Raw genomic sequence first — 10921 nt, forward strand, 5'->3', positions numbered from 1 at the left:
AAATTGGTTCTCAGAACATAATTGGGCAAGTTCTTAGTTTGGCTTCTTCAAGAAGTTTTAAAATATCTGTTCTGAGATTTCTCATTACCAGACAGTTTTTGAAAACTAAGGTTGATTGATACAAAGTCACGAAAGCCCCTTGGATATGAACAGAGCTCTGATTAAAGTATCATATTTAAAAATATACATGAAATTATTATGTTACATTTCTGTAAACAATCAGGTCAAATTTAATGGAATTAGACTTATTTTGAAAAAAAGAACTATGATTATTTTTGGTAAAAACAGGAGTGACGATAAAAAAAAGATTGTTATTTCAGTGAAAAACTATAGTGCACCCATTATCAAATTCTAGTTCTGTTCATTTTCTTTGAGGTTTTGTTATCTATCTGTAAACAATTAAATTCTGAAACTTTCTAGTTTCACTAAAAACTAAAACTGCTCCTTTCCTAAGCCCTATAAGCTGAAACTCAATGACTTTAAGTTTTAGAAATATCACTACAACAGATCATGTACGGACAACTTTCATGCCTGCTACTATATGGGTCATGTGGAGAGTTTGCTGGCACACTGCCTGATGCCATAGCCAGAGGCATCCAACGCCATCTTCATTCCATCATCTAAAGATGCTTCCCACTCACATGTAGACATCTCAGCTAGCTGCCCTTCAGACTCAAAAACTAACATCATAATTTGCTCCAGATGTTAACCTTTGTTTTTCTTTTGTTTTTGTAGAACAAAACTTTGAATTCCCTTCAGGGGATACAACATGAAATGAACAATTTGCCTCAATAGTACTCCAACATAGTTCTTGATAACTTCACAGCTTAATAAGGAGGAGCTTGTGCTTTTATTGATTAAGAAATGTTTCGACCGGCGGGGGCAGTGGTTCACGCCTGTAATCCCAGTACTTTGGGAGACTGAGGTGGGCGGATCACCTGAGGTCAGGAGTTTGAGACCAGCCTGGCCAACATGGTGAAACCCCATCTCTACTAAAATATCACAAAAATTAGCCGGGCGTGGTGGTACACGTCTGTAATCCCAGCTACTTGGGAGACCGAGGCAGGAGAACCACTTGAACCTGGGAGGTGGAGGTTGCAGTGAGCCGAGATCACGCCACTGCACTCCAGCCTGGGCGACAGAGTGAGACTCTGTCTCAAAAAAAAAAAAAAAAGTTGCTTTTATGTTAATAAGAAATTTTTGCCCAAAATTTAAAGCTCTTTTTTTTTGAGACAGGGTCTTACCCTGTCACCCAGGCTGGAATGCATGCAGTGGTGCAGTCATGGCGCACTGCAGCCAGGGCCTCCTGAGCTCAAGCCATCCTCCTGCCTCAGCCTCCTGGGTAGCTGGGACCACAGGTGTGAGCCACCACACCTGGCTAATAAAGGCTCTTAAGAAACAAATATAAGTCTTAGCAGATACGTGCTGCCTCCTTCACTGATATGTTTTAGTTGGTGAAATCTTGGCCCCTGGGAATCTTTGCTCCAGGGTATTTTTCAGTCCTTGGCTATTATTTTCCTTATAGTTATTGTATTTACCCCCTTTGTGCATTGCATCCTCTCAAGGGTTTTAAACGACACCGTTTCACCCTATAATCCCAGCACTTTGGGAGACCAAGGCAGGAGGATTGCTTGAAGCCAGGAGTTCTCGACCAGCCTGAGCAACAAAGTCAGACCTTGTCTCTACAAACAAAATTTAATTAGCCCGGTGCAGTGGCGTGTGCCGTGGTCCCAGCTACTCAGGGGGCTGAGGTGGGATGATCACTTGAGCCCAGGAATTCGAGGCTGCAGTGAACTATGATGGTGCCACTGCACTCCAGCCTGGGTGACCGAGCAAGACCCTGTCTCTAAGAAATAAGTACACAAATAAATGCTTTCCAGCAGCCACTTGCGTACTGGATGATTGCCAGCAGGATTTAACACCCTGGAGAACTCAGCAAGCCCACCACCCAGGCCTATAGTGACTGCGAAATTTTGGATACCAGTGACCACAAGCCACACGTCCTAGCGCAGCTGTTGATGATAGCATCTACGTGACTGTTCCAGTGACTGTGTTAACTGTGGTAACTGGGAATAATGCCATACTCTGGTCACACTCTCAGCTTGCTTTTGAAACTGCCCCTACAAACTTTATAAAATTAATCAGCGAAGAAGAGAGGGGGAAATAATGAAAATAAACTGAGCTTGTAGCACGTTCAGCCTTCATTTTGAGGTCAGCTGACTCTCTGACCTGCCTCCTCACAGCTGTTTTTGCAGCCTGTTGACCTAGAATCACCAGACCCTGTTACGGGACGATAGTTCCCCCTAGCTGCTCTACAGATAACAACTTGAACATTAGGAAGCCTTAAGTTCTCTCTTTGAGCTATTCCTTCAGGTCCTGCACACTGAGGAAACTGCTGACTCAGCTGGTTTGAAGGACCTGACTGGTTTGAAGAGCTGACTCACCAAAACATGCAGTTTCCATGTCCTGATGATTTCATCCCCCTTACTCAGAACCATCAATGGCCCACATTTTCTAGCCCCTCACCCTCAACAGTCCCCTTAGAAATCCCAGCCCAGAACTCCTCAGAGGGATGGATTTGAGGATCTCCTTGCTTGGCACCCTGCGATCAGTAAACTCTTTCTGCTTCTGCAAACCCTGCCCTCTCCATATAATGGGGTCTGCTACTGTGCAGTGGGCACAGGAACCATAGTCCTGAAATACTTTATTTATTTTTCAAGATGGAGTCTTCTGAGGCTGGGCGTGTCGGCTCACACCTGTAATCTCAGCACTTTGGGAGGCCGAGGCCTTTGGGATCACGAGGTCAGGAATTCGAGACCAGCCTGGCCAAGATGGTGAAACCCCATCTTTTCTAAAAATACAAAAATTAGCCTGGCACAGTAGTGGGCGCCTGTAATCCCAGCTACTTGGGAGGCTGAGGCAGGAGAATTGCTTGAACCTGGGAGGCGGAGGTTGTGGTGAGCTGAGATCGCACCACTGTACTCTAGCCTGGGTGACAGAGTGAGACTCTGTCTCAAAAAAAAAAAAAAAAAGATGGAGTCTCCTCTGTTGCCCAGGCTGGAGTGCAATGGTGTGATCTTGGCTCACTGTAACCTCTGCCTCCCGGGTTAAAGCGATTCTCCTCCCTCAGCTTCCTGAGTAGATGAGATTACAGGCTCATGCCAGCACACCCGGCTAATTTTTGTATTTTTAGTAGAGACAAGGTTTCATCATGTTGACCAGGCTGGTCTTGAACTCCTGATATCAGGTGATCCACTCGCCTCAGCCTCCTGAAGTGCTGGGATTACAGATGTGAGACACTGTACCCAGCCCTATAACACTTTAAGTTGCTAAATTAAAATGGAGACCAGGTCTGAAGAATCCCAGAGCAGACAAAACCAGTAAGGCCTCATACATGACCTCAACCTTGTTTGATTTGCAAACATAAGCAAAACTTGAGCTATTTCTTGTAAATGCCTCTATTAAAGAAAAACAGAACTTCAGCTCAACCAATCAGAAGTAGTCCACAAATTTTTATATAACTGGGGACTTTCTAATGGCACAGACCAAATAAACAACTATATAATTGCAACCAATCAAATAATTTATTTTACTTCTGCGTTTATCCCTTAAATACTTGCCTCTGACAATTTGTCACTGGAACATTAAACCTCTTCTGGTTTGGTGTTTCCCGGTTCATGAATTGCTTTTCACTCAAAGAAGCACTTTAAACTTATCTGTGGGATCTAACAATCGAAACAATTAAACTCAGGAAGATAGAGAACAGAAGGATGGTTACCAGATGCTGGGAAGGCTAGTGAGGGGGTAGTGGAGAGGAGGTGGGGATGACAGTTACTGGGTGCAACAAACAAGAAAGGATGATAAGACCTACTATTTGATAGTACAAAGGGGTGACTATAGTCAATAATAACCTTTTTTAAATTTTTTTTTTGGAGACAGAGTCTCACTCTGTCACCCAGGCTGGAGTGCAGTGGCCCAATCTCGGCTCACTACAACCTCTGCCTCCTGGGTTCAAGCAATTCTCTGCCTCAGCCTCCCGAGTAGCTGGGATTACAGGCACCTGCCACCATGCCTGGCTAATTTTTGTATTTTTAGTAGAGATGGGGTTTCACCATCTTGGCCAGGCTGGTCTTGAACTCCTGACCTTGTGATCCACCCACCTCAGCCTCCCAAAGTGCTAGGATTATAGGCACGAGCCACCACACCCGGTCCTTTTTTTGTTTTTGTTTTTGAGACAGAGTCTCACTCTGTTGCCCAGGCTGGAGTAGAGTGGCACGATCTTGGCTCACTGCAACCTCTGCCTCCCGGGTTCAAGCTATTCTCCTGCCTCAGCCCCCCGCATAGCTGGGATTACAGGCACACACCACTACCTCTGGCTACTTTTTGTATTTTTAGTAGAGATGGAGTTTCACCGTGTTGGCCAGGCTGGTCTTGAACTCCTGGGCTCAGGTGATCCACCTGCCTCGCCCTCCCAAAGTGCTGGGATTACAGAGGTGAGGCACTGTACCTGGCCTAGTCAACAATAATTTAACCAGCTGGGCGCGGTGGCTCACGCCTGTAATCCCAGCACTTTGGGAGGCCGAGGCGAGTGGATCACCAGGTCAGGAGATTGAGACCAGCCTGGCTAACATGGTGAAACCCTATCTCCACTAAAAATACAAAAAAAAAAAAAAAAAAAAAAAAAAAAATTAGCCGGGCGTGGTGGCGGGCACCTGTAGTCCCAGCTACTCAGGAGGCTGAGGCAGGAGAATGGTGTGAACCTGGGAGGCGGAGCTTGCAGTGAGCAGAGATCACACCACTGCACTCCAGCCTGGGCGACAGAGCGAGACTCCGTTTCAGAAAAAATAAATAAATAAATAAATATTAAAATTAACATAATAATGATAATTTAATCATATTATTAAAAATAACTGAAGTGTGTAATTGTATTACACTTCCTGGTGCTCCCAGATACCAGCATAGGAACATGTCCTTGGGCAGGGTTGGAACAGCAACTCCAGGGGCCGAAGCCAACCTGTTCCAGGGTCCTGGCAGCCACCTGCCCCCTCCCCGTGGAACCTCAGACTCCCTCAGTTCCCGTGGAGGATGGGTGGGGTATCATTGCCCTCCCACCTCAGGCCTGGGGTGACACAGACAAAGAATGACTTAAAAATAGTGGCCTAGGGGCTGGGCGCGGTGGCTCAAGCCTGTAATCCCAGCACTTTGGGAGGCCGAGGCGGGCGGATCACAAGGTCAGGAGATCGAGACCATACTGGTTAACACGGTGAAACCCTGTCTCTACTAAAATTACAAAAAAATTAGCCAGGTGTGGTGGCGGGTGCCTGTAGTCCCAGCTACTCAGGAGGCTGAGGCAGGCGAATGGCGTGAACCCGGGAGGCGGAGCTTGCAGTGAGCCGAGATCGCGCCACTGCACTCCAGCCTGGGTGACAGAGCGAGACTCTGTCTCAAAAAAAAAAAAAAAAAAAAAAATAGAGGCCTAGGGTTGGGTGCGGTGGCCCCACTATAGTTCCAGCTACTCCAGAGGCTGGGGCAGGAGGATCTCTTGAGCCCAGGACATAGAGGCTGCAGTGAGCTGTGATTGTGCCACTTCAGCCCGGACAACAGAGTGAGATCCTGTTTCTAAAAACAGCAACAAAAGCACAGTGGTCTGCCGCATGTGCCTGTGGGCCTTGCCCTGAGCTGGGTGCTGTTCTGCGTTGCTTTGTTTACCTCCCTCCAGCCGCGAGAGTCGTCACTGACCCTAACTTGCATGGGAGGAAACTGGCCCTGGCCACTGGCCTGGGAGTGGCAGACCCAGAATTTGAACCCTGAGTGCCCCAGGCCTTTCTTTGGAGCCAGTGTCGCCAGGGCAGCTGCTCTTCTCCTCCGCCATGGCCAGTGGCAGGACAGCCTGCGGAGAATTCAGTGTGGCTACCTGCATCTGATCCCTTTACAGACGAGGAGACTGAGGCCCAGGGTGGGAGAAGCACCTGCTCAGGGGCACACGGGAGGTGAGGGCAGCGCTAGGGCGTCCCCTGGTGCAGTTGCCTGTTGCCTGCCTCCCACCCTTGGTGGGAGCTCCCTCCGTGTCCAGATCTGTGCCCAGCCCTTGCTGGGGTTCGGTAACTCTAGGTTGAAGTTTGAATGTGGGTCCAACAGTCTCAAAAATCCAAAAAACCAAACACACACACAAATGTGATGTACTGCATATCTCAATGACAGCTGTGCTCAGAGAGGGGGACCCAGTGGTCAGTATCCACAGCCCTGGGGAAAGGGGGATCTCCCCCCACAGGCCCCGGTCACTCTCCCCCGCCCACCTCCTCGAGGCAGCCGAGCTGCTCTAGCCTCAGAACGAGGTGAGAAAGAAAATCTATTTTTAGGGAGGCTTATTTTTGGTTCCAGGAAAATGATTCCAAATGAGCAGTTTATTCCCAGGCACGGGGGTGTGTTCCTGGAATGGCTTCTGGGGCAGTGCCCTCCTCCCATCCTCCCCTTTCTCTCTCCTCCCCTCCTCTCTCCTCACCCAGCTTCCCCACCCCTGCACAGAGAAGAGGGCAGGTGTGTGAGCACAGCTCTGCCAATGGTCATTTCCTAGTCCTGTGACCTTCGATGGCCAGAGTGGGATGGCCTGTGGGTTTGAATGAAGACCTTGGTTGGGGAGGGGGCTTATCCTAAGAGCTCTGTCAAAACAGAGCAGCTGCTCCAGGAGAAGGGAGTGGAAGAGAGAAAGGCCCCAGGACAAGGAGTGAAGCCACCTGGGTTCTAGTCCCAGCTCTGCCACAGGCTTATTATGTGACCTTGGGATCAGTCACATTCCCTTTTAAGGCCTCAGTTTTCTCTTCTGTAAAATGGGCAGTTAAAGTAGGCCCTGCCTGCTCTGTCCATTCTAGATCACAGGGAACAAGCCTCCAGAATGTTCTCAGCCTCGTCCACACACGATGTCAGGATGAAGCCTCAAGCTGGAGCTCAGGGCCTTGGAGACTCTCCTCCCAGGTGGGGCTCAGCCCCTGAAGGACCACTTCAGAGCACCCAGTTCTCCAAGGCCTGCCTGCAATGGCCCAGGGGAGATGTCGCCACCACCACCATGAAGCCTTCCTAGATTCCCTCAGAGAGGAGGCAGCCATTCCCTGCCCAGGCTCCCTCTGTTTCTTCTGTTGTTTGTGTGGGACAAGATCTTGCTCTGTTGCCCAGGGTGGAGTGCAGTGGCATGATCTCAGCTCACTGCAACCTCTGCCTCCCAGGTTCAAGTGGCCCTCCTGCCTCAGCCTCCTGAGTAGCTGAGACCACAGGTGCCCGCCACCACAACCAGCTTGTGTTTTTGTTGTTGTTGTTTATTTTTGTTTGTTTGTTTTGTTTTGTTTTTTTTAGAGATGGGTTTTGCCATGTTGCCTAGGCTGGTCTTGAACTTCTGAGCTCAAGTGATCTGCCCTCCTCAGCCTCCCAACGTGCTACGATTACAGGCGTGAGCCAACGCCCAGCCCAGTCCACCTCTGACTTCGCTGAATTCAGGCGATGGTATCTGGCGGGGTGGCCGGCGGCCATTCAGAGGCACATTTGCCATAAAATGAAGCTGATGCTTCAGGGCCCCTCATTTCACAGCCGCTTTCCAGAGCCTTCTTCCTAAATGGGTACTCGAGATCCCTTCAAACTGTAGAAGCCTCAGACCCCACTGAGGTGGGACCTACCTGGTTTCCACCCCTGCCCAGCTTGGGGTCCCAGAGCTCTCCTATCCCCTCAGGCAGCTCCCCTCCCCGACTGCCGATCTGGGGCTTCTTCAGCCACAGGCCCTGCTGCGTCCACACAGCCTCTTCCCTCCTACAAGGCCAGTCCAGGCCTTGCTCTGTGACCTACAGGCCACTGAGCTCAAACAAAATCTCCCCCTCCTCGCACAGCAGCCCTGAGCGACCTGGGGATCCACCAGCCCTCAGGAACGCTTTGGGATCCACAGTTTGCAAACCCTCAGCTCACACACCTAGAAGAAGCCTGAGTTCAAATCCTAACCTGTGTCTAGCGGCCGTGTGTCCTGGGGTGTCACTTACCCTCTTACCCTACAAGGACTTTCCCAGCACACAGGGAGGTCAGGGAAGGCTGGCTGAGCCTGACTCTGTGCTAAGGGCAGGGGCATGGCTCTCTGGGAGACCCTCACATGGGCCAGGTCCCTTGGGCGGGCAGGAGGCTCTCCACGATGGAGGACCCCTGTTGGGGGGAGGCCAAGCCTTCTCACCAGTCACCCTGGCCCCGCCACAGGCCTTGCAGATCCTTCCCCGTGAGATTTCCACTCACTGGGGCACCAGATGGCCTCCGAGTCTCCCCAGGTTCCCCCAGGAGGACTTTGGGGTCCTCCTGATCTGGAACCCTCTGGTCAGAGCCCTGTTTTGGTTCCTCAGTTTTGGGGGTCACTGACCTCCAAGACTGCTGTCACTTGGACTTTCTCAGAAGCAAGCCTGGGCTGTGGCCTCCATCCTGACTCTTGGGCAAGACCGGAAGTTGTGATGGGAGACGGTTGGGGTGGGGAGGGAGCAGGATGGAGACGGGGGTGGCGAGTGGAGGCAGGAACTTGTTTTGCAAGCCCTGTGATTGCCTTGAGCTGAGACAGCACTTGTGTTTGGGAGGTCTGGTAAGGATCATAAAGTCCCCTCTGCCCACAGGGGACAGCTCAGCACAGGGTGAAAAGCCAGGGCTCTGTCATCACATGCCTGGTTCAAATCCTGGCTGCCCACTGCCTGGCTGGGTGACCTGGGATAAATTACTGAACTCCTGCGAGCCCCAGATTCCCCAGCTGTAAAATGGGACGAAGTAGAGAGCAAGCACCCAGACGGGGCTCACTGTGCGCCGGACTCCAGGGCTGGCCGCTCATTTGGTCCTCGTAGTAGCAGCCCTGGGAGGCGAGTTTGCTTGTCGTGCCCAAATCACAGGCCTGTGGGGAGGAGTAGATGAAGGTGTGTCTGGCAAGTGCTCAGAACAGTGCCTGGCAGGTAGTAAGGCCTCCATCAGTCTTGGCTTTTCGGATGCCATGGCACTGTTGAGGTCCAGAGAGCCGGTTGGCTTAGCCAATCCCCTGGGAGACAGGTGGAGTCAGGTGACAGCTACTGAGCTCCCACTCTGTGCCAGGCCTGGGCGTGCCACTCTGAATAAGGCATCTCAGGCTCACCTGAGTGGAGTTCAGAGATGAGGCCCACCCTTCTGCTGCTTGGTTAGAGATAGGAAGCCCTGTCAAGGGCAGAGAAGGCTTTGACTGCGGTGGGGGTGAGGTGGAAAGGTTGAGACGCAGCCATTAGGCATGCCTTGTGGGGTTCCCCAGAGGCCAGACTGCATGAGTATGTCTGCATGTTGGTGTGTGACTCTGAATCCCCTCGGTGACTCTAATTCATTCACCAAATGCCTCCCGATACACCACTGGGCAGTTTACCTGTTGCAGTTTACCTGTTGGCCTGGGTCAGGATCTCAGCTCTCTCTGCCAGTCGTGGTGCCTTGGCATATCTCCCATCTTCTCTGTGCATTGGTTTTTCATCTGGAAATGTGGCTAATGTGAGTGCATTTGATAGAGCAGTGCCTGGCCCATAATCAGCTCCACTTGGGCCCTTCTATAGCTACTGTTCATTTGGGATACTGAATGCTCCCACTTTTGAGCAAGACAGACAGTAGGGACTAAAAGCAGGGTGAGGAGTGCAGGATGAGTGTGATCGGGGTGCCGGCGGGACAGGACCAGGCCTGATCACCCAGAGGACATCAGGAAGACTTCCCAGAGGAGGCAGTGTATATTCTAAAGGCCGGAGGGGGCTGTGAGTATTGTGCCAGGAGGCGGCAGCGGCTGGTGCCTGTGGGTGAGGTTACGGTGCTATGAAGGGAGACCCTGAGTATGTGGGGATGTGGCTCCAATGCAGAAGGAGGCCTGGGCAAGGGTGACTGTGCAGATGACCCATGTGCTTGAGGGCAGGCAAATGTGTGCATCTGTGAACCCCAGGGAGACCTGGGACAGGGGGAGCAAGATGAGAAGGACCTTCAGGGGCCCAGACCTGTCTTAGTTCTGGCTGTGACCAGTGTCTTTGAAGAGCAGCAGGTGGCGCTCCTGGCCTGTCCAGACCAAAGATTCTTCACTGCCCCGCCCCCACCTCTTCCCCAGGATGTCAGGGAAGTGGAGTTGCTGCTTCCAGAAGTCTCAGAGCTGCAGGAACCTCTGAAGATGGGCCATGCTCACTGCCCACCCTACTCATGGAAACCACCCTAATGATCTCCCTGCTAGATAGTTCTCCGAGCCTTGAATACCTCTCAAGACAGGGTACTTACTGCCTCTTGGAATTGCCACTGCTGTCTGTGGCCAGCTGACATCTGGCTCCTCATCATCCCCACCCTAACCCTGCCGGCCCTCGGGGAGCACCTCAGGATTGGTCTGTTCCTGGGATCTGCTCAGCCCCTCTGAAAGACGATGTTATCCCTACGTATGAGTCCCTTCCTTTATAAGCTTCATCCCAGCCACCTTCGTTGAACTCCATTACAATGGCAGGGAAGAGCTCATGTAATCCTCACAACCTGGCACCTGGCCTGGCACACAGCAGGCACCCAATTTATACTTGCTAAATGAATGAATGAATGAACTCCGCGTGGTCATTATCTCTGTATTACAGTTGGGAAATTGAGGCTCAGAGAGGTTAAGTCGCACATCCAACACAACACAGCTCATAACTGGCAGAACTGGGATTTCAACCCAGGTACTTGGCCGACCCAGAGCCAGAGCTCTTCGATTCCAAGCTGTGCTACCTCAACAGAAACCAGCTTCCCACCTACTGCACCCCATCAGCCTCCCTGCCCATCTCCCCAAGGTGCCAGTCAAATTTGGATCGAGCATTGATGTCATGCCAAAAGATTTGAGAATTGAATTTTCAGAGGCTGGGACCTCAGAATTCCTAGTTTGAGAGTCTCCCTGTCTTCCCTGTCCAGGATC

Source organism: Symphalangus syndactylus, chromosome 12, assembly GCF_028878055.3.
Source record: "Symphalangus syndactylus isolate Jambi chromosome 12, NHGRI_mSymSyn1-v2.1_pri, whole genome shotgun sequence".
NCBI lineage: Eukaryota > Metazoa > Chordata > Mammalia > Primates > Hylobatidae > Symphalangus > Symphalangus syndactylus.